The sequence below is a fragment of the Passer domesticus genome, chromosome 5, assembly GCF_036417665.1.
Source record: "Passer domesticus isolate bPasDom1 chromosome 5, bPasDom1.hap1, whole genome shotgun sequence".
Lineage (NCBI taxonomy): Eukaryota > Metazoa > Chordata > Aves > Passeriformes > Passeridae > Passer > Passer domesticus.
In genome coordinates this window covers 34,126,306-34,149,625 of record NC_087478.1, presented here as the reverse complement: position 1 = coordinate 34,149,625, position 23,320 = coordinate 34,126,306, and the positions used below count along the sequence as shown (strand labels likewise).

Genomic DNA, 23,320 nt, shown 5'->3' with positions numbered 1-23,320 from the left:
TGTTTAGACCAGTGAATTAATGTATCCTACGGGCCCTCCCCATCAAACCGTCCTCTGGGGCTTCAGGATTCTTGTGCAGGGTTAGAAGTGTTTTACTACTCCTAATCTGCCCACATACGGAAACTGTTTCAGGCTAATTCCTCTGTACTTTCTCTATTTCTATTTCAATATTCTTTCTCTATTGTATTCAACACATATGTGCAGCATGGATCATATAGATATGTTTTATTCTTAGTTTCTTTCCTGAAATATCCTAATGTTATAGCTGTCTTTTTGATCACTACTGTGTATTACACTATTTTTGGAGGTAATTATTCCCATTACTCCAGAACTGGGTTCCTTAATAGTGGCGATTAATAAATAAATGGACCGTAAGGTATTTTTTGCCTGTGTGCATTGCTTTACTTGCCAGATAAACTCTAAATTCTATTTTGTCCCTTAGCCTTAGAGGATTCTTCTGCAATTCTTTGCATTTATCTTGATTATGGCTACTCTGGTCTATTTTATATGGTCTGCAAATACCTGCTGCATTCTTGTTCGTCCAGTTCCTGTATAAATATGTTAAACAGGACAGATTCCAGAACAGTGTGACATAGGACAACAGAGATATACTTTTATCAAAAGTGACCTCTTACCCTCAATCTTTGCTTTGTGTATTTTAAACAGTTATTTATCCTACAACAGCTGAGTTTTTTAGAAATTCTTTAATAGAGAATTAAGGACTTTTAATTCTCCCTCACCATAGTCTTTTAAATTTTATGGTGAGTATTTGCAAGTTAGAGATTGAAAGTAGTTTTACCACAGAGGGATAAAGTGAATTGTAAAATATACATTGTATTACAGAACTGGGGCTTTAGCTAGTGGAGGAAAAGCACAGAAGATCATCATTATAATAAGTAACAGAGGAATTGTGTGAAAAGGGGAAAGATTGGGGGAAAAAAGTGAATTGCTTTCATTACACAATAAATTAGTTTAAATAAGTTACAATACTAGTACTTAGAAGAGCAAGGTTCAAAGGAATCTTTCCTCTCCCTGTTTCAAGCCTGCTGCTTTAGAGTCTGCCTGCCTGCTTCTAATGTGAAGCCATAGCACACCCTGTGAAGTATAAATATGGATTCCTTTAGAGGTTTGATGACATTTTGTTGGAAGACACAAACATGTTTCTTGCAGATTTGTGATCTGCAAGAATTCAGCTTGTGCCAGTACATTGGGGACTGTGCCATAGATCACAGTCCAAAATTGCCAGTTCACTCTATTTATTTACCTGGGTTAATAGAAACAAAAGAATATTGAATTGCAATTAAGCTGAACTTGGAAAAGGATTTATGAAACCTTGTCAGCTCTGTTATCCAACACAATACCATTTGTGGGAGAACAAAGATTGTTCATTTAGAATATGTTGAAACCTTAAGTGAAATCACCTTACAAATATTTTTTCTCCTTGAACGGATAACATCTGACGGAGGGGAAAGCAATGCCTAACCCACTATTAAACATTACCAGGTTACCATTATAGTTAATTAGTAAGGCATTACCCATAATCCTCTGAAGACAATAATTTTCTGGCTGTCACCCAGGCCCGCTGCAGTATAGGCTCACTGACTCCAGAAAACTGACAAAAGTTGTTTTTCTGCAAAAACCATGTTGTGAAAGAAGGCTGGTGAAGGTGAAACACGTGTTGTTACTTTGTCTTTAAGAGACCAGTTTGATCACAGCATTTCTGATGTTCATTTCAATGTCAGGGAAATTTTTGCATCAATTTTAAAAGTATAACTCCATGTACTAATTGCTTTTTCTCTTTGGCAGATACCTAACTTTAACTAGAAGCTTATTTTAAACTTATGCCATAGTTGATAATTCAACAGTAGAATATGAAAATCAGGTCACAATTTGAAAAACTGCAAGGTTTTTTCACCCTATGAAGTGAAGAACTTCTTTGGAGATCTGGATGTATCCACAGTGCATCCTCAAGTTCACTCATGGCATAAAACTAGGAGGAGTGGCTGATACAGCAGGCTTATTGGACTTCTGACAGTAATGCTGAACATATTTGTGTGGGACATGTGTGTTGGCTCTTTGGATTGTGCCATTATGGCCCACTTCCTGACCAGGAAAGTGCCAGCATGTCTGTGGCTACAGCCCATTCAGCTGCTGAAATGAATAGAATGATGTGCTTTAATCCATAATGAACATCCTGGTATTTAAGCCCCCACATTTTCAAGGTGAATTTTCAATGACCTTTGGAAAGATCTCTTGTCTTTCCATTTCTTTCATACTTTTATTTTAATGTTATTCTAGCTGGTGATGGCAGAAGATGTGAAGATCAGGAAAAACCCCATAAGTCATTGCTCAGCAATCGTGTTGTTCAGCTGGGCTGCATTCTCCACAAACTTCATTCAGTACTTTGCTCGTTGAAACACCAGTGAGCAGGTTGCACAGCCCAGAACACATGTTGCATCACAGGATCTCTGTCACAAGGATATTGGATAAGAAGACCTCTTATAGCACGCATGGTGGCTCAGCATGTTCCATTTGTGGAGCACAATTTATCAACCAGAGAGTATGTAAATGGGCTAATCACCAAGGCTTCACGGCTTTGTACTGGTGACAAAGGACTCCTATTTGAATCTTCTTGTTCAGCTGCTGATTGTTATTTGGCACTCCACATTGCTACCTGGTTCAGGGATGGTAAGGGACAGAAATTGAGTGTGTGAGAGAAGACTACCTCAGTAAACTAAGTGGCCTTGGACAGATGCTGTGCATAAGCTTGCTTGGGGTTCAAAATTTAGCCACCTCCTCACCCAAAGAGCACTGAGACACTTCATCTGGAAAACAGGATCTACTCAAAATGTATGAACAAAGGCATTCCTCACAAAATTTTTTGTGGGTGGCACTCTCATCATAAAACTAGAGCATGAAGTCACCCTTCCCATCCTCCTCTACATAGTAATGTAATGGTGTGAGCCTTCAGCTTTGAGGTGTAGGAAATCTGGACTCAGACCCTCTTCATCTTAAAGACATGAAGATTCAGATCTTCCACTTGAATGCCTTAAACCCTGGCTATGGGGAAGCAAAGGGATGTGAACTTAGTTCATTTTGTCAAAGTAAATGCAAAAAAGAGAGCTGAGGCCTAAAAAGAGAAATGGGCAATTTCCTGAAGGAGGGAGTCCTGGACTTTTGATCTGTACTTTCAGATACCTATTCCTGTTTATTATATCAAGAAGTCACTGCATAAAAATAACTGAATCAAATAAAACCCAATCCAAGGCCTTTTCAGAGGCCTAAGTATTTTTGAATCTAAGCATAGGTCCTTTCATTGCTAACTTTTATGGTGCTCTATCTCTTTGATGCCCCTGCGGTGAATTCCCTTTATTTTACTGTAGCAAACATGGGTGGCCAGTTACTCTAAGTTTCTTTCTGAGAACAGTGATGTGACTGTAAGTCGTGGGTGTACATACAGAATGTGGTGCGTGCTTTAGCCTCACTTCTCAGAGCATTATTCTTACTTTGGCTCACTTAGTAATTTCACTAATGGCTGGGAGAAGAATAATGGAAACCTGGAGATTTGGCTCATGAGATACAGCTGCTGTGCCGTAAAGCCCCCTTTGGAGATATCATTTGGGGCCAATTTCCTTATTCTGTAGTCAGGCAAAACTCCCATTGACGTCAATAGGAATTTTCCTTCCATAAAAAATGGGGGCTCAGGTTTGGCCTGATTGTTTTGTCAGCTTGGACCACTTTGGATAATGCCATTATTCTAAACACCCATCGATGGGCAGAATGCCTCTGTAATGTATTTAAGATACCCTCAGGTTGCATAAAGAGGTAAAATAAGGAAAAATAGTCATCAGCAGCTTTTTTTTCAGTCTTCCCCAATGCATCTTGTATGAATTGTTGGACCTTCTCATATGCATAAAGATAGCAGGCATTTTGAATTTAATATTTTAAAATGCATTTAAAAGCAGACATATGGTAATAGCTTGTAAGTAGAAATGTTAATAAAAATGCATCACATTCAGGGATATTCATAAATGTGAACTGCTTACTCCACCCCAAGCTGAAGAAAAGTAAATGTTATCCATTTTCACATAGGTTTTTAGCCAAAGTCTTTTAAGCATATAACTTTACAGCTTTCATAAAAAGGGCATAAAAATGAAAAATGTGTTTTGCAATGAATCTGCCACTGATATGAGTGTTCAATTAAATGGACCATGCAAGAAAAGAGGAAAGATTTGCTACTGGGGTATTGCCAGCGATATCCTTTGACACTTCTATGGTCTCATGTGTTCCCGATCAAGCAGTACAGAGCACTGGAAAATCCCAAACCAATTAGCTTGAAACTAGAGCAGTCTGTATACATTTGGTATGCAGTCAGAGGACTCTGACTTGAAATGATTGGCACTGAACTATGGCCTTTCTATTAACTTACCTTAAACCATTTTTGCCCTTTTGTTGACACAGAAATTCACCAATTCTATTTATACCCTGGAAAATTGCATGTTTCTGCTTAGACAACAGATTCAAACTGTGTTTTTACTAGTGGCAGCCATTTGGAATTCTTTCCTACCACACTGTATCCCATTTCACTTTAAATCTTCTCTTCTGGACACGCATAAGAATCATACTTCTGTAAAATCTAGTTACCAAATCTGGTAATTTATCATTGACATTACCCAGCGAAATATGTAACTGGTTATAGTCCAGCTCTTAAACTTGTTGTATTTTGTTCCCATCACATAAATTTCAGTTTTCCTGGTGCAGTTTGGTACAATTCCTGGTGTGAGATACAGGCTGCCATACATGTTGTATTGCATGTGCAGAGACCAGATTGTCAGCTGTGCTGTCCTGTCCTTTGTCTTCAGCCTCAGCCCTCCCTCCTGTCCTTCTGTGCAGCTGGTTTGAGGACAGATGACTATGAAATAAGGACTGTTAGGTGATCCTTTTGAGCCATTGTTTCAACCCTTGGAGCTGGTGGAGGCTGAGGTTGCTGTGGCTCTTAAAGTTGCCTTTCACCTTTGTGGTGCGGGTTCGCAGGAAGAATCGGGGAGGGAGGTCCCAGGGAAGAATAGACAGACTCTCCTGGTGGCAAAAACACTGCCTGCACTTTGACCTGGGAACCAAAGCTGAGTTCCTATGGTTTCTCTACCTGTAATCTTTAGATTTTGTTGGAAATATCAGATAGAAAAGAGCTGTTGATTTGGGGAGACAACTCCTCTGCTGTCCAACCACTTGTTCTGACTGGAGAAAGAAAAGAAAACACCAAGAAAAGGGTATATAAATATTTCCATCCGCGACTGTGTCACACACTTATATGCATAGAAAGGTGTATTTAGAGCACAGTAGAAGCTTTTCAGGAAGTGTGAAAAACAGAATGCTCCAGAGATTAGTTTTCCTTGTGAAGAGAAAAAGTGGAAGTGCATCATGAATATATTTGCATTTTTGCTACCCACTGGCTTACCTTCCATAAAGCTGAAGTCTTCCTTTTCCAGTGCTACAAATCTGGAACCACTCATAATGATTAAATTCCCTTAAAGAAAAATAAGAAAGAGAGAAAAAGAACTATTTATTGTGGCCAAGGACTGCATAAACTACTGGAAGACAAATTTTATAGCTGTTTAACACAATATAACAAAGACACTATGCCAGTCTTCAGGATAAAAAAATAGTCCCATGAGGAATTCAGCTTCTTGCTGTCTTATGTAATTTCATTCTCCTCTATATAGATACTCTTTAGTTTTAAGTATAAAAGTAGTATCAAATTTGTTTTTCACATGCAAGAAATCTGATTTCCATCAGTTCCAGTTTAATCTGCTATGATTGAATTTGTGTTCTTGGGCATAAGGAAAGATACTTAGATAATTTTTCAAATAACTGACATGTAAAGGACCTGCCACTACTCTTCCAAACATGTCCAATTCAGATGCATCTTGGTCTTTGCTGGTAGAGAATGCAGTTGAAGATTTTGCTCTCTTCATGGCAACTCACTTAAGTTTTCTCTTTGGCTACACTGCATCTTGAGCAGGCACATGGACTCCCTGCCCTGCATATGGACAGTAGACCCCTACAGTAGAGACAATGGGACAGGTGTCAAACTCAGGGACAAGTGACATGGCAGATTTTGTGATTGATAAAAATGTTTTCTTCTCAGAATAGGGGATATACTCCTCCTTGGAAAAGTCTCTGCCCTGTGCTAACCCCTTTGCATTATTTGTGAGAGTATTAATTGTCTCATTTCAAAACTGGGAAGTATTCTAACAATTGCATTTAACAGATCATCCTGGGATAATGTTCAAGCTGATGTCCCAGCTGCAATTGTTTTACTTGCATAAACATAGTCCAAAATATCTCAAATCCTCCCCGTTAAACTTGGAACACTAAGGAGTACACTTGAACTGGTTTGCATGGCAAGCACAAATCTTAGTGTGGTATGAGCTCTCATTGGTCTTTCTGACTTAAACTGAAGTCTCACTCAATATTGCCTGTTAGGGTAATTTGGGAACAGAGGAAAAATGGTGAAGACGAGTAAGAACAGCATTAAGAAATAAACTCAAGCCTTTGAAAATGTTGAATAAATGTATCTATGTAGCTTTTAAGACAACTGATGGACTGCTCTCAAGACTGGTGAAATAATATTATCCCTCAATTTTTCCCCCATAACTTTATTTCTTTGTCTAACCAGAAATAATTCAGTACAGCTGAAATTTGGAAGCTGAATTGAAATGCAATGGGGACTAATCCCAGTAAAGTTATTTGCCTCATGCCAGCTATTGACTTCAGTACAATAAGCAATTTTAATTGCATCATGAATGTCTGAAACACCTTCTATTGAACAGACCTCTTGGAAAAGTGAAGGCTTCTTGTTGGGATAAATCCTCTTTATTTCTTTCTTTTTTACAGTGCTTGAGGACCTAAAAAAACCTTAATCATCAAACTCCAGAGTAAATTAACAGTAGTGTTCAGAACAAAGCAAGAGGACTAGAAAACATGCAACTCTTTATAATTAATTTTCAGTCCCCATGGGAAAATGAACAAATGTCATTAAAACCTGAAAGAAAAGTAACTATACTTTGCATGTCACAACCTGGACACCTTCAGAAGTTCAAGTCTGGCATTCTCATACTTGTTGAAACAAAGAAAAAAATCTAAATTTATACTTACAACTGTATTATTTTTTCTTAATTATTTCAGACCTTTCATCTATTGTATCATGAACTTTTTTTACAGAGAAAAGCAAACAATCCAATAATAAAATTTGTGTAATTTCATGGATTTAACTTCCTGTCTTGTGGTCAAAAAGAGCATGTTTATTCTATTTTCACTACAGAACATTTTGGCAAAAACTTAACTATGGAATAACTTCCGTGACATTTCACTTACCAGTGTAAAGAAGAATGAAGAGGGGCAAAGAAGTATTCCCACCTGGAAACATTTTCTTTGATGCTGCCATTATTTTGTGGCAATCAGCAGTTATTCAAAATCTTCCTCAGTTGCAAAAGAAAATTATATTTGCATGTCAGTAATATATGTTATGTTATATTATGTTATGTTATGTTATGGTATGTTATAGTATGTTATGGTATGTTGTGTTATGTAATTTTTTACAGGATGGTTTGTTTACATGCAACTTTAAGGTAACAGCTCACAGTCATCCTAAAACATTTGTTTGATGAATCATCTAAAACTGCTCCTAATCTGCATGAGATATAGGTTTTAGAAACTGAAAAGAGCTTCAGGAACTCACCCGTCCTAAAGAAGATCTTTGCAGTATCAGGATCAAAGCAAAAGTGTTCCTGGAATTCCTTCTCAGCAGAAGAGTGTGTTTCAGGAAATCATCACTGGGTCAAAAACATGTATGGTACATTGATGTACAACTTCTCTGAACAGTGTGTCTGTATCACATTAAATTCCACATTAGCCCATTGTAATGTGTCTGATGTAGAGACTTGACTACGCCTCTGCACAGTTAAAATAGATTTATAGATCAGTGTTTTCCTTATGTGTCAGGAGAGCTGTTGAAAAAAAGTACCCCATAATATCAGGAAGTGGGAAAAATCTGGGAATGTGTTTGCACGTAAGGATAGAAACCCCTAGTAAACACTGTACTCTGAAACTGAAAGACTGTGGAGCAGTTATTAAGCCCATTAAAGCTAACAGGAGCAGTTCTGACCATGAGAATTAATACAATTCACATACAGACTTGGGTACTCTGAAAAAGTTTGTATAAAACAAGACCAAACCTGAAACCTTGTAAAAAAAAAAAAAAAAAGCCAAACTTGAACTGAACCAAACCTTTTCCTGAGGGTTGGAAAAAATTTGATTAATTATTTAATTTTCACATTCCTCATCTTTTCCATTTTCAGCTTGGAGAAAAAGGGGACAAGAGAGCATTTTGTGGTATTTTTACTGGCCTGACTGAAGCTGAAGAGGTATTAGAGGTAATCTCATGAGAAAGTTTGACCTTGCAAGATTTCCGATTGATTTCCAAAGCCAAAAGATTCAGATACATTTGGATAGACTTTGAACAAACATCCAGGCTTCAGCATGCCTGCCTGAAATGAAGATCCAAATGTTTTTATAGACCTTGCTTCCCCTCCTTGATGAACACACATTTATATTGTGTGCACATTTGGATGTGTTATTTGTGATACTTGGGAAAATACATGTACATTCAAGTTCTTGTCAGAGGGATTTTGGGGTTGAAGTGCTAATTCATTACTCAAAATAAAAGTTGATATGAAACATAAGTGCTAAGTACTCCAGAAAGTACATTGTAAAAAAATAGTTGAGCTATATGCAGTCTTCAGTCTCATTAGGAAGTGAGAAAGAGATGGAATGGAAAAAATTAACTTGTCAGCATAGCCATATATAATTTTCAAAGAGCTCAATGTGAGCACAAGATGTTGCACTGACCATTGAAATAAATCAAAAAGCTGTGAATTGTTTCAGAGATTTATTGATTTAATTACCAATCATAACACAATGTGTTTGTTCTAAAGTAATCCTACAAAAAAAGGAAAAACTTGTATTTATGCAGCTCTTGAAGTGAGAAGCAGATCCTTTGAAATGAGTGAGTTACAGACAACGTGTAAATCTCTCATTTACTATGCAAAGCATAAAAACTTTCTGTAGAGATGTGTAGCATCAACAGAGCATGCTAAATATTAGAGATTTCAGTTGAGATCTTTTTGAACTCAGAGTAGCTGAAGATTTCTCTATGATCTCAGTGATCGCTGAAACCTGAAACAGGAAAGGAGCACACTGACCAGGAAGATGATTTAGCATGGAAAATCACTGTAGCTTTTTAGTTTTACATGCAGACAGCACCTAAAAATAACTACCCTGAAACGCTTGTACCAAGGGAGCAGGAGCCTGAAGAAAACTACCTGATATTTCTGCCTGAATATTTTCCAGCATTTCAGTATTTGAATAACCTGATTCATTACAGTTAAGCACAAGCTAAAGTCTGCTGAGGCAGTTCCCAGGCTGAAGGTTAGTGCGAAAGGGCTGTCCTGGGACAGGGCTGCATAGATATGGAAGCCAATATACCAGAGGAGTATGGGAAACAGGAGAAAGAAAACTGACGTATAATTATGGATAAGGAGCAAAAAGGGCAAATATACACAGCATAATGCAAGAGAAGTCACAATGATTAAATTCACTGTCTTATGATGGATCCCTTTGTTGAAGTCAGATTTTTCTCATCAGGATATTCTGCTGAAAAACCTTTGTTGGACTGAAGAGCCTTGTTGGGGTTTTCCAAAGAAGCCACAAGGCATGGGATAGACCTTTTTGCCATAACAGCACAACCCAGTTTATACATTTATTTGAACAATACTTGTAATCCAGAAATTTCAAAGGTTTTGATTTTCAGGGACTTAGTTCTTTCAAAATGGGACCAGAGTAAACTTGCGTGTGTTCAAAGTGAGCAATCGGGGTACAAGGCCCTATGAAATGGAATGTGAAGTTGTGAAATCAACTTAGTATTTTAGACTAAAAAGCATCTCCTCCTATAAGGAATTGAGAACAACACAAGGGCTGCCTTCTAGTTCACTTTTGGTCCATTTTCCACATTCAGGGAGATGAAATTAAACATAAATTAATATTATTTCTTTGGGACAAATTTTTATTTTCCAGGCTGCCAACTGGACAAATTCACCTCTAAACTAAATCTCTGGGATTTAATTTGGACCTGATTTTTGTTGGTCATTAAGGAGTAAAAGTTTGTAACGTCTAAAATAGTACAACCTACATCTCTCTCAGAGCTGGAATAAACAAAAAATTTTAAGTTTTATGAGTGACTGACCTATAGTCAACAATGTTTCAGAGGGATTTCTAAAAACATCAAAAGAATAAAACGTCCAAATATAACACCATTCCACTTTGGTGGCTAAGAGTTAATAAAGTTAAAACCTCTTCCAAAGTCTGTCATGTAACTCCATATCATAACTCTTGTTACACTAAGGTTCATTGCCAAGAATTCATAGTAGTAGAAGCAGCAAATGAAAAATGGCCAGAAAGAGCTCAGTTTTGTTAGGCAACACAGTCCAGATACAAGATTTTGGCTTCTGTGAAAGAAGGGGAGGTGGCCAAAACTACTTGAGTGTAACAGCCTCCTGATATTATACAATTATGTAACAATGAGTCTAGTCATTAATATCCATTTTAGCTGTCTCAAAGTCCTGAGCAGTCCCATGCCATAACCTCTCCCAAAGTGCATCAAGTCAATAGCCCAAAGAGGTTCCCAAGACCTAAGCAAGCAGAATAATAATGATAGCTGAGAATAAACACCTTTGTTCAGTAAAATTAATCGTTGCAGTGCTAGAGTCTGTGACCAGGTCACTCCCTTAAAGGCAGGTCTTGATGTGGCAGCTGAGCAACCATGATGAAAAAGCTCATATACAGAGGGCATGAAGTTGTTCCTTCCTAGCTCATAACTAGGACAAGGGAGGAAGACCTTATGAGTGAAAATCTGAGCTGGGTGTGGCCAGTGTGTCAGTGTTGTAGGCAGGAATACTTCCATGGCTGTAATATACTGCCATTATCTAGGGCTTGTGTTCACTAACCAGCAGGGGAAGAGATGAGAAGGCAAAGACAATATATGTAAAATGGATGAAGCAGCAGAGGCTAACACAACACTGACCCAGAAACTGAGCTTCCCTTGCTGGGAAGAGGTGCTACTATAGGGAACCCCTTGCACTGTGGTTCAGTATAGGCAGAACTGAGCACCCACACTCTCTGCTGCAGCCATTTGAGGCTTGACGCCTCAAAAACATATCTGGAGAGCTGGAGGGAGGAGACTGTCTAGTTTCTATAAACTCCCTATAAAATTTGTAACTGATTTCCACAGGTTAGGCATGTAAATATTAGGTTAGGCACCTAAACATTAGTTAGGCATCTAATACCTTTCATGGACACGGCCCCTTATCCTTACAGAAATAAGATTACTTGGATTCCTTATTAAAAATTCCGAAAAGAGATTCCTCACAGTCACTGCTAACACTTTTAAAAGTAGCAAGGGCTCCCATGTGTCTGATGTACAGATCATAGGCAGGTAGCAAAAGCTACAACTCTTCTGAAGGTCAGTCGTGGTGGATGAGCTCAATGCGAGTTAGATGAAAGTATATGAGAAGTACAAATTGAACAGGATTTAGCAGGTATGCTGAAATCTCAGCCTTGCATTTGCTGGATCTGTGCAGGAAGGGAGTTATGGAGTTTATTTGTCTGTCCCCAAATGGAGAGGCTTGCCGGGGAGGTGAAATTAAGCATTTTCCATAGCACTATTCCTTTTGCAGGGGCTGGGCAGATGAAAGCATAGAGGGGACTAAGGAAGAAGCATAAGTGGTGATCAAGGCTGTCATCTTTGTCAGATCACAGGCAGAAGCTGACAGTTTGATAGGCCAATATATTTGACAGATAGGGTGAGGCTAAATGTGAAGGATCTTAAAGGCAAAGGTAAATTGCTTGTGTTCAAAAATGCGAAACCACTGCAAGGACACAAGGAGAGTGTGATGCAGCCAAAGCAATGAGCTGGGAACAGGGTTCTAATCCTGCTATTTTAGATGGGAGTGAAGGCAGCAATAGTGCTGGAACGTAGCTGGAGACCAGATTATTAGAGACAAAAGACAAAAATATGCAATGCTGCTACGAGCCTTAGCTGGCTGCTGCAAGAAAGGATGAATCTGTGAGCCATCATGTAAGAGGAGGCAAATTGACATTGCTCATACAGTGACTGAAAGAGGAAGGAGAATCTAAAATTTTCCCTGATCATGTTCTAGAGGAAGTACGAGGTTAAGAACAGTGAAAAAACTGGGAAAAATTTACCATAGATTTAGTTTTAGATGTTAATGATTGTCAGAGATGTGGAAATGAACTGTTAGAATGAGGATTACATAGAGGAAGAGAGAAAGATTTGCAAATGTAAATTTTTAGGAGACAGGCACCTACAATGGGATAGAGCTAAGAACTTTAAAGAAATCTTTCTGCCTCCCCAAATTCTCCTGTTGTCTAGGCAGCTGAAAAAGTCATGGGCATCACCAAGTATTTGCTTACTAAAAGCATAATTTGCTAAATTTTGTTAAGTTTTTCTCACTTCTACGACAGGCTGTGTGTTGGTTACATGGCAAATTGACTCCAGGTTTTAAATCCACCAAAGAGTATCAAAAACATTCTCACAGATTTTTTCTGAGAAACCTCACAGAAACTATTTGAAGAGATAGTAGTAATTATTTCTTCCTACAAAAAAATTCTTGACAATGTCTAAAAATCAGAGTGATGGCTGGAGTGCTGAAACTGACAAACAGAATGTCTTTCCAACCTTTTTCTCTTAAGAGAAAAGGAAGAGGCAAGTCCTTTGTATACCTGAAAGAATTATTAAGAGTTTTTGTTAGGAAGACGCCAAACTTGTTCAGCTTCTTTTATAGCAAACATGTCTGGTGGGTTGAGGTAGAGAAGGAAAAATCATGCATGCTTTTTATACAGTCTGGTTGGATAGCTGGCAAGTGCACCTGTAGGGCATATGTGAATGTATAAACCCACACATGTTCACTTAAAAGGACACTGTCAGCTTGCTTCAGAGTTTTTGTTTGCTCTTTAATCTGCATTAATACCCTCTTAGAAGCTTAAAACCTATTATTTATTTCTCTATTGATTTCCTTCTTCTCTTTCCCCTTGTCAAGCCCTTTCTGTGTGTGTTTGTTTTGCTTTGTTTTGAGTGGAGATAAAATTAACACAGCTGGTCTTATTTAACAGCCCAAACAACTCCAATTTGTACCACACTTTATCAGGGCAGTGAGAGCAAGGACAAGAGCGTCAGCAGGGGGAATGCTGGGTGGGCACACCAGGGGAGTGCTGCTTTGTGGTGCTGTACTTAGGCTGGCCTTGGAGAGGGCACCAAGGCAATGCAGCTCCTGTTTTGGCCACCTGGACCTGTGAGGGAGGACAGACACATTAAAGAGGTTCAGTTCCTCTAAAAATGTGAATAGCCACTGCTCCTTCTTGAACAAAATGAATTAAAAATCAGCAGTGGCCTTTGTCTTAGTCTGTGCAGTTGGGTTAACACCAATTCCATTGTGTAAAGGGACGTGGTGTAAGTGCTGCTAAGTTTGAGCACTTCTGTTTTCAATTCTTGCTGCTGTTATGGGCATGGGTATGTTTGCAGTGATGCAGAGCTCCATGAAGAGCCCTGGGGACAGAGACTGCCTGTATTTGCCATCACCTTGGGGTGCTGCAGGCAGCAGCACTTCGTAAGAGGCAGCCAGTAAAAGTCCCTTGCTCCTTGCCCTCTCCATATGTGGGGCAAAACGGGTGCGAAGAAGAGCTTGCCAGAAAAGCAGTGATGGCAGTGAGTCATTCAGAGTACTGGGCTTTCCAGGTAGATTGGAGTGGGGAGAAAGAAAAGAGCAGAAAAGCAGGTAAGGGAGAGTTTCCTAGTCAATCCACTCTGAAATAGATCTGTGCTGTGACATACAGCGACCTTTGGAGATTTATCTGTGGTCATTGCTCACTTGGACATTGCTGTAGGATCTGTTTCAGAACAGATTAGTTTAGCTGCTGACTCTCATTTTAAGGTATTTGATCAAGTGAGGAGACTGGAAAGAAAGCAGCCAATGTTCAAGGATCAAATAATGTTTCTGTCATCATCTTTGCAACTTTGTCAAAATTCAGTAACTCCCCTTTAAAGTTCCTTGTGGATGAAAGGGTTTTGTGGTTTCACTAAATTTTCATTCTAAAGGCAGGAACCTTGCCTTTGACAGGTTGCTTAACACTGGATGAAGGCAAGCAGGACTGACACTGGCCCTGTGCTGGTGTTCTCTCTGATGGTGTGTTTGGACCAGTTCGCAAATGAGCCCTTGCAAGCAAAGAGTGCATGAAGATCTCATTGAACAAAGTGCTTGGCTATACAAGCACACAAAATAAGCTGTGCAAGAGATCCCAATCTGGTGTTTCATCCATTTTTGAGATTTCAGAGGACTGTTGTCCTTTGGAACATGACTCTCCAAAGGTTGCCATGAGAGACCAGATTCGGATCTCAGCAATTGCTACAAAAGCAGAGCGAAATAGCTGAGTGAAAAGAGAAACTCATACCCAGTCTATTACTGGATTAAGTGTTTTATGTTCCTACTCGGTTTTCAGCTTGTCCTATGATGAGAAAACCCAAAAAGTGCACTGATTGCATCAGCCCTTAAGCCATTAATTGATAACACAGGTTTTCCTGTTCCTTTCACCTGTGACTGAAGGATAATACACAAAGGAAAAGAAAACACTCCAAAAATGAAAAAAACACTTTAAAAAGCCGAGATGAAAAGTGATCCTTACAAGGAGGTCAGATGTGGCTGTTTTGTCCTCTGCTGAGTAGCTCCAGCAGGGCTTTCCCTCCTGGACTGGTGGGATGCCAGTCCAGGGCTGCCTTCTGCCACCTTCTGCCCCTTGGCAGTACTGCGAGCCGGGCAAGCGGCCCAGCTCATGCACAGGTCTGTGCTCTGTGGCAGCAGGGCCGGGGCTTATGCTCAAGGTTAGATGATATGATCATAGTCATACATCAGGAAATAGCCGTAAATAATCTGTTTACAGCAGTAATTATGTTTTATGGGAGTGATGCTCTGAAGTGCTTTTAGGCAACCCAGTCTGAACATATGCATTAAAAGAATAGCTCAAATATATAAGAAAATGTTTTGGGTTTTTTTTTTTTTTCCCCTTAGGTTTTTTCACCTAGACCTTGTGGTGCTAGCTGTCCCCACTCCTGTAGAGGAAGGAGGTTCATCCATCCCAATGAGATTAGATGCCCAGCATTTTTGCAAGACAACCAAGAGGACATTCAAAGAAGAAAACAAGAAACCACTTACTTTCACAGTGTTAGTAAATGGCTTCACACTCCTGTAGATGCTCAGATGCTTTGCTTCCTCATAAAAAAAATGAGCTTCCTTTGCCCCACTTTCTTTAAAACTTTCAGACTGAAAGACAACATTCAGTAAGGGGTAAGGCTACAAAATAGATACCTCCCAAGACTGCCCCAACCTCAGCACACGTTAGTCCCTGTCGTAGCTGGGTGGGTTATGAATATTTGAAAGTATTTTGCATAAATAAACAAGGCATCCACCATACTGCCAGCTATCTCACGGCATCCAGGTTTTGCATTGGCATTCTGCTGCATTTATTGTCTTATCAATTAGTAAATAATGTTTTCACCTTTTGAGAAAACCTCAGCTACAAGCTATATTTACACACATATTCTGTGAGGCATTTGCTGCTGGCATTTAAAGAAAGATAGCAGTGACAGCTATCAACTTATGTTCCTGCTATTTGGGTCTAAAATACAGCACTACCTGAGAAGGAGGAGTTCAGTTATTTTCTGTTTTATCCTAAGAGGCGGATTTATATTTTCTCATAGGTTTTTCCTCATCTCATTTTGGCCCTGGATGTATCTCTTTCTAGTCTCTTTAGAAATATTTTCTCAGAAGTATAAGGTTAAAATGCCATTCACCTCTGACTTGTAGTTATAGACATGGAAATCCCTTCCCTTCCAATTTCTATGAACAACTGCTTCTAAAAGCTCAAATGACGGTTTTCCTGGCAAAATGCTGCTTCTCATTTCCCTTCTTTTGTTACATTTTTGTCCTTCACAAAGTAATTTATGCTTTCTGTTCAGCTTTCTCTTACCTTCCACCACTCTTTGTTTAATTTTTCACTTTGTAAACTTGTTTTGGAATAGATAGGTCTTTCTCTCATCTCTTTCTAACAGCCTTGTGTACTACATTTTATGAGTGGTTGTGACTTTTACAGACTACAGCTTATTTGTGTGTGATTTTTGCAGTGCTAAGGTTTTCAATAAAATTCTTCTCACCACAGATGTTTAGCTAAGTAAAAAGCTGACCTTTTTTCCAGTTCTGCTTGGGGTTACTTTTATGTGTTGTTAAGCACATCTAATTAACATAGGCACAATAATTTTGTTGTAGAAGTGGAGACAATAAAAGCTAAGTAAACCTTGATTAAGATCTCAAAATACAGAGAGGTCTTGGTTGGGGTTTTTTGTTGTTGTTGTTGTTGTTTTGGGTGGTTGTTTTTTTTTTCCTTACTGTATTTTATTTTAAGAGAAACAATTTACTTGACCAAATATTTTTGGTGGTTTTTTTTTTGGTTTTTTTTTTTTTTTTTTTTTGTGATTAGGGGCAGTCTCTGTGCAGTTCTGAGAAAGATATAGGATTTATTGTACTTGCCTGCCCAAACAGCCCAGGTGTCAATGAACCTTTCCAAGAAAAGCCCTCCATGCAGAAATGGTCACTGGGAGTTTAGTAGAGTTCTGGCACAGCACAAGTCCAGGACATATTCAGGGCCAAATTCTGAAGTAAGAAAAAAACACAAATGAAATTTTACTATTTACACACTGAAGAATAAGATATATTCAACCAAAAAAAGCATCCAAGAAACCAATGAAAAGGTGTAAAGCATTATGAAAAATTATGTTTAGTTTACAATTTCTGGAACAATACTATCTTACTAAAATTTGCTAAAAGATGCAGTATCAATTTCACCCTAGTAAAGAAGCTGAGTATACTCTGGAAAAAGAGAGTTTAGTAAAACAGCATGTTTTTTTGCTGCAGTGTGCTTTTTTCTTCCTGTTTCTTCAGCAACTGTGTGCATTACAGTACACACTATATTTTAATTAGTAGTATCAGTAATTTAGTAATTAGCACTATTAGTAATATTAGTAATTAGTAATATGCCAGGCACCAACAGTTACACATCGTTACACACAAGTTCTTATCGTCCCTTAAGGCGTGTTAGTACATAACGTGTAACGTATATGTGAGCAAAGTCTCCAACTCTACATGAGTTTCACATACCAGTCATTGTTATCTACAAAAATTATTTATTAACAAAGTAAAGGAAGAGAAAGGCTGGGTGCAGCTTCAAATTGGGGTTTCTTTCACTTAACTTCCGGTTACATGATTCACAAACGGCGGGGTGTGAATGTGTATTTAAAGCTGTGTTTAATTTTTCTGCCTCTGTTCTCTGCTCATACTTTACTGTGTAGCATAGCCCTTGTATAGCCCCCATCTCTCTTGATTTCCCCGGCCCTAAGTAGCCCACAATATTCTTCCTTCCCCTGATTTCCCCAGTATTTCCCTGTGATCGACTCTGCCTGTTCTCTCCCCTACTCCTGATACTGGAGCCGAGCATTTGGTCTGGAGAAGTGTTGGGATTGCAAAAGCTTGCTTTGAGTGCAGCAGTCAGGGTCGGTATTGCTTGGCCATGCCCCAAAAGACTTTCTGTAACCAGAGCTGGAGCCAAAGTAGTTATACCAATTTGGCAAATGTAGAGGATTCTTCTGTGCACCAAGTACACTGGGATTGCTCTCTAACTGCCTTTAAGTTTTCTCATGAAATCTGCAGTGACGCCCAAACAAGCCTAATGTGGTTAAGAACTCAGTCCAATGATCTCACATCCTCCACTGCAGTTGAAGGCTCATAAACACATTTTGTCTGTATTGGTATGTTGTCATAATTTGGGAGACACATTGCCTGGAAACACAATAGTTGGTTATGAAAGTCTAGTTTGATGCTGAGAGATCACAGCCAGATGTTACATTCCAGTAATCAAAAATGAGTTATTGCAGGAACAAATAAAAAGTAGTGAAATGCTAATTTTATATAGCTCTTTTTTTTCCCCTTTTTCTTAAAAACGTGATTTATTTTTGTCTTTAAAAGGAGAGACTACTCAGAGGAGACAATGATGACTAGGAAACTACTAGGAAAAGAAATCCAAAGAACTATAGAATAAGTAGAACTAGTTGGGGAAGACTCTTCATATTATTCATTAATTTAGGATATATCTGATTACAGAATGTATATCTGATTACATGCATGAAGCATAACAAAGCTCCAAGAAATGACCAATAGACTGTGCAATCAACTGGTGCAGGAGTAACGATGTATATTTGAAGATATGGTAGATAAAATGTTTCACAGAAAATTCAGAATTTGCAGGTACCTGATGCATAAGGCAATCTCAAGGCCATTTTTCCCGATGAGTGGCAGAATAAATGAAGAAATTCAAGAGCTCTTTTCTATTCTATGTCTATAAAGATGTGATGGAATGCCAGGGGAATATCTGTTAAACTAGTGAAAATCAAGATCAACAGAAGTATTCTATGGTGGGTAAGGAGATGCTTAAAATAGAGATGTAAACAGACAGTGCTGAAAGGGAAGATGCTGTCATTGAAGGAAATTAGTTTATAGAGAAACAGAGGAGAAGCAGTGAAGCAGCAGAGTTGGGATCTTTATTTTTTAGTATTTTGCCTGTAGTGTGGAGAATGGGAGAACCCAATGGGAAATGATAATTACACAAAGGGCTGAGAGATGATCAAGACATCAACAGTCAAGATATAGAGAAAAAGCTGAATGGCCTGAGGCTTTGAGGATTAGAATGGGATAAATTTCTGCAAAATATAATGTCAAGTGCTTATCTTGGACAGTGGTAAGAAAAAACCTTGTGTCATAAACCAGAAACTAATCTGGTAAAATCTGAGGATGGGACTTTGGGCATATTATTTACCAGGGTAAGTATGTACTATTGCTGTGATAGAAACAAGAAAGACAGCTATGGTCAGGAGAGCAATTACATGTGGAAAGAGGGATGGCTATTGCAGTTTTTAGACCTCGTCTGGAATTCCGTATCCTTTGTGGGGCTCCCCTATTCAGGAAAGGTGAACTCAAATGGAAGTGATGCAGAGAGACAGCATAAGGCTCAGCATCTTGTGAGGAGAAACTAGGAGAATGTGGCACCTTTTGGACAAAGCAGTTTTTCAGTTCATAAAGGTGTTACAGAAAGAAAACAACTATTTAGGCTAAAATACATAGTTGTAAGAAAAGACAGAAATCAAGTATATAAATTTAAACTGGCCACGTGCAAGAATGGAATGTTTAGAATGGAAGTCAGAAGAATGTTCCGAATGAGAATAAGAACAGGGGCAGAGGAAGTGAAGAAAACAAACTGCTGAAATGGGAGATAATATAAAAGGATATAATATGATATCTGCACCAACAAAAGAACACTTTATGTGACTCAAGAGTACTCCCTGAGCTCAAAGGCCAATTTCTTAAATTAAAAATTATATTTTTATAGTTCATGAAATCATTGTAGTTGTGGCAGTGCAGTACAGTTTAGCTAAATGAGATTGGATTCTATGTTCAGGTGAGGAGAGAGCATTAAGATCATCTATCCTGGAATTTAATGTAATACAGCCCACAGAAACCTACTCATTCATTTTTGCTCCAGGCTCAATGCCTCTCTTTGATCTAAAGCCCATCTTTTCAGAAAGGTATTCAGATTTAATTTAAGTGCTCCATGTGAAGTAGAATCCACCACATTTAACAGCAACTTCTGTTGAAAGTGCAATGCAGATGGTTTGAGAGAAGAGCTTTTGACCTTCATGATTTTTTTTCTTTTTTTGCCATCGTTGACAGGCTTTATGAGGAAATACATCAGACAGATCGTTATGGAAGATATTAAACTTCCTACATCTATTCTGATCTGATGAACTCCTTTTCAATATTTTCAGGAGTTAATGGCCTGTGGTATATTTCTTCTGCTACTAAGACCAATTTCAAAATCAGTGAAGTTATTCCCATTTAAACCAGGTAAAAATATCATCCTTTATGTATATGATTAACAGACTTCCTGGGATGAGTAAATATTTTCTAAGTAATCCAACAGAGTGGAATATGTCTTACCTATAAACTAAGTATCTTATATCTATATCTTATATATAGCTATAGTAATATAGCTATACACCTTATCTCTGAGTAAAGCCAGCCGACTTTGGTTTATGGTATGGTTTGTGTAACACACAACATTTAAATTCTTGCACAGATAGAAAGCTTTTAGGGTAATACCTATTTCCTTTAATACTAGCTTCTTAAATTTGACATATAATCTGAGATAACCCTTTAAATTCAGTCTAAAATATTTATCTCTAAAAAAATATATATCCTTGCCAACAAAAAAAATCTCACCCATTTTATGTACTTAGAATGGATCACCTTCAGGTTAGAAAATTAACTTTGAAGATTAAATTAAAGGGATCATATTTAAAAAGTATGGAGAAGAAATATCCTCATGATAGGGTGTTCTGGGTGGCTGTCACAGAAGAAATTTGGAGTAGTGCATGGGTAAGACTAAATCAAGCAACACAGCAGTACTCAGACGCAAACAGACATCTGATTTCTGTGTGATTGGGTGAAAGGACAGTAGAAAAAGCCTTTCAGATCTGTGAATAAATTTGTGTCATGAAGAACTGTGCAACTCAAAACCCAACAATGGGGCTAAATCCAAGCATAGTTAAATAGTGATTCAAATCATGGTTATCACTTGCAACATTTTTGTTTGGTGGTAGTATTTCCCTGACACCCATTCTAGATATCTCGGGCACCATGGAGCACAGTCCTGTGCACCCAGCAGTGTGTGCCCTGGAGGATGCTTGCACTGGAGATGTGGCTGACATCTTTAGCAACAAGCTTATTGCATGTAACACTGTGCTTATGCCTCATTTTTAGTAACCAAAGACTCTTTCAAAAGCAAGATATCTTTGATGCCAGGTTTTGACCTAAAACTAAAATCAAAATCCCTGTGTAATCAAAATCCTTGCATAAAATTCCTTTATTCTAGGTATCGTCAGCACACTGTTAAGTATGTCTTTTGTAAGGATAGTTTGAATATGATTAATCTGTACTATGGTTCTATGAAAAGAAAGCAAATGTGTCCAAACTCTGCTTTTAGCTACAGCAGTCAGCACAGACATCTGGAGGTCAAGTATTTTTTGAGGTCTGACTTGGATTAGAGTCTGACCCCCATGCACATGAATCATCACAAGGATTAATGACGTGTATAAAGTGTGTGTGCTTGTTAATCTCATCTATGGACATGACAAAGGAAGAAATTCTTCACTTTGAGGGAGTAAATGGTTTAGCAAAGAGAAGATAAAAAGCCTATCCTTAAGCTGATACGAAGCCTACAGCTTATTATTTTAACTGCAGCAACTATGCTCCAAGGAGATATGACATGAAAACGATCCTGTTTTACCTTCAGTTGTGAAATTTTGTCCCTTTCCTTTTAGTATTCTCACCTCTGTTTAAATGTTACCTATGAAAAAGATTCTATTTTAAATTAAAACTAGAGTTTCATCATTTGCATCTATTTTAGTTCACACTTCCTATAAGTTCATCTGGCTTATGCTTTCTAACTGACAGAGGTCTCTGCCATTCCAGCTATCCACCCAGGAATGATACTCTGAGGCAGAGTAGATCCCTAAAGATTGTCTTGCCTGTTCTTGCAGAGAGGAATTTTAAATTTTCTGAGTGAGCTCTAAGACTGACACTATGCAGAGCTTTGAAATCCCTCATGGATGGCATCAATAACAGGCTTGTCTTCAGATGCTCCTCCCTTGTGGTATTGTAGTGTTTGTCAGAGAATGAGTCAAGGGGGTCAGAGAGCAAGTGAGGAAGCACATCATGACCTACAAAACCCTGAGCTGGTCTCTAAGAACTTCCACAGCTACAAAAGCCCCAGGATTATTCCATGATGTATATATTTTTTCTTTCTATCTCAGTAGGTCTTGGACACCTCTTGTAGCACTGAAGAGACCCTTCTTTATGCAACAGCCAGGACTATCCCAGTTCCATGTGTTTGTCTGATCAGAGGGAGGTAATCCCAGATAATTTGTGAAAGATGAAAAAAAGAGGAACTATTTTTACAGTAGTGGTTAACATTTGAAGCTTAGTGCTGGATGGTTCTGAGATTCCTCTGAAAGGAAAGTTCACCACTCTCAGCTCTGATTACAGGCTTGGGAGGCCTGTGGTCCCTCAGCATGGGCTTCTTAGCTTTTCTGAGGAGGAACAGGCTCTTTACAGCATCTTTCTTCAATGGCTTCAGAAGGAAATTAGTTTTTAGTGCAAATGTAAGTTGCACATGTGCAAGTTATAATTCTGGATCATTGCCAGTAGGTAAAGTCTCTAACTCTGCTATTTGGTAGTTACTATAAAGTTTTCAGTAATACTCTTCAGTTCTCTTCCTGTCCTTTCAGCTACAGAAAAAACATTTGGAAAGAAAAGTCTTTTTATGTATAGAGGGGATAAATGAATAGCACTTGTGGGACAAAGATGAATGGAAATTGAAAGAAGAGTTTTTTCAACAAATGTTTATAGTCTGCAAATGACAGAATTTTCATATTCAAGTTTTGTAAAAAACAACACTCTAAGTAGAAATGAGAGTTTTGTCTGTGAGGGGATTAAAATAAAAAAGCAATACAACAATCTGAAGTAGAAAAGACCCCAGTGCCCACAAAGTGCTGCAGAGAAGCAGAGTTTAATGTCAGTGGGATTGTGAAGGTCAGTGAGCAGATGAGGGTTGATGGAAACGCCTCTCTGGACTGTGAAAGGACCATACACATCTGGCAGAATACTCCCAGAGGATCTCTGAGTTCCAGGGGGTTGTGAAGCCTGTAGCTCACTTGCTGTGCTGTGTTATTTCGATAGCATCAATTTGTCTACAGCAACTCTAGAAAAATAAAGAAGCTCCCATTCAACTTTCAGAGCATGTATGTTTTATCTCAAATGAAACTCAAGGAATTAATGTTGAAAGCTAAAGCATATTTACTTATATTAATTTTTAATTTTTAAAAATGTGTTTAGTTTTTACTTACTTTGCCAAACAGAGGTGTGCCTCACTGAAAGAGGGGATTGAGTGTCATATTATCCTGAAACAGAAGAAATACACTTGTCAAAATAAATATCAAGTTTGATTTTCGAGCAAAATTTCACGGCAGACA

At 38.4% G+C, this 23,320-nt stretch overlaps 2 long non-coding RNA genes across 2 annotated transcripts in view; one reads left to right on the top strand and one right to left on the bottom strand.

Moving 5' to 3' along the window:
* LOC135300246 (uncharacterized) overlaps positions 1-15,378 on the top strand; it is a 66,917-nt gene extending 51,539 nt beyond the window's left edge. The window contains exons 5-6 of the long non-coding RNA XR_010362118.1: positions 8,361-8,435; positions 15,198-15,378. This is a non-coding gene — a long non-coding RNA (uncharacterized LOC135300246). The remainder of the gene's footprint in view (positions 1-8,360; positions 8,436-15,197) is intronic.
* On the bottom strand, positions 13,290-17,947 carry LOC135300245 (uncharacterized). Its single transcript, XR_010362114.1, has 4 exons — positions 17,799-17,947; positions 16,713-16,835; positions 15,342-15,449; positions 13,290-13,425 (listed from the first exon to the last, which is right to left on the bottom strand). It is a non-coding gene; the product is annotated as an uncharacterized LOC135300245 (long non-coding RNA).
* Positions 17,948-23,320: the final 5,373 nt, after the last annotated feature.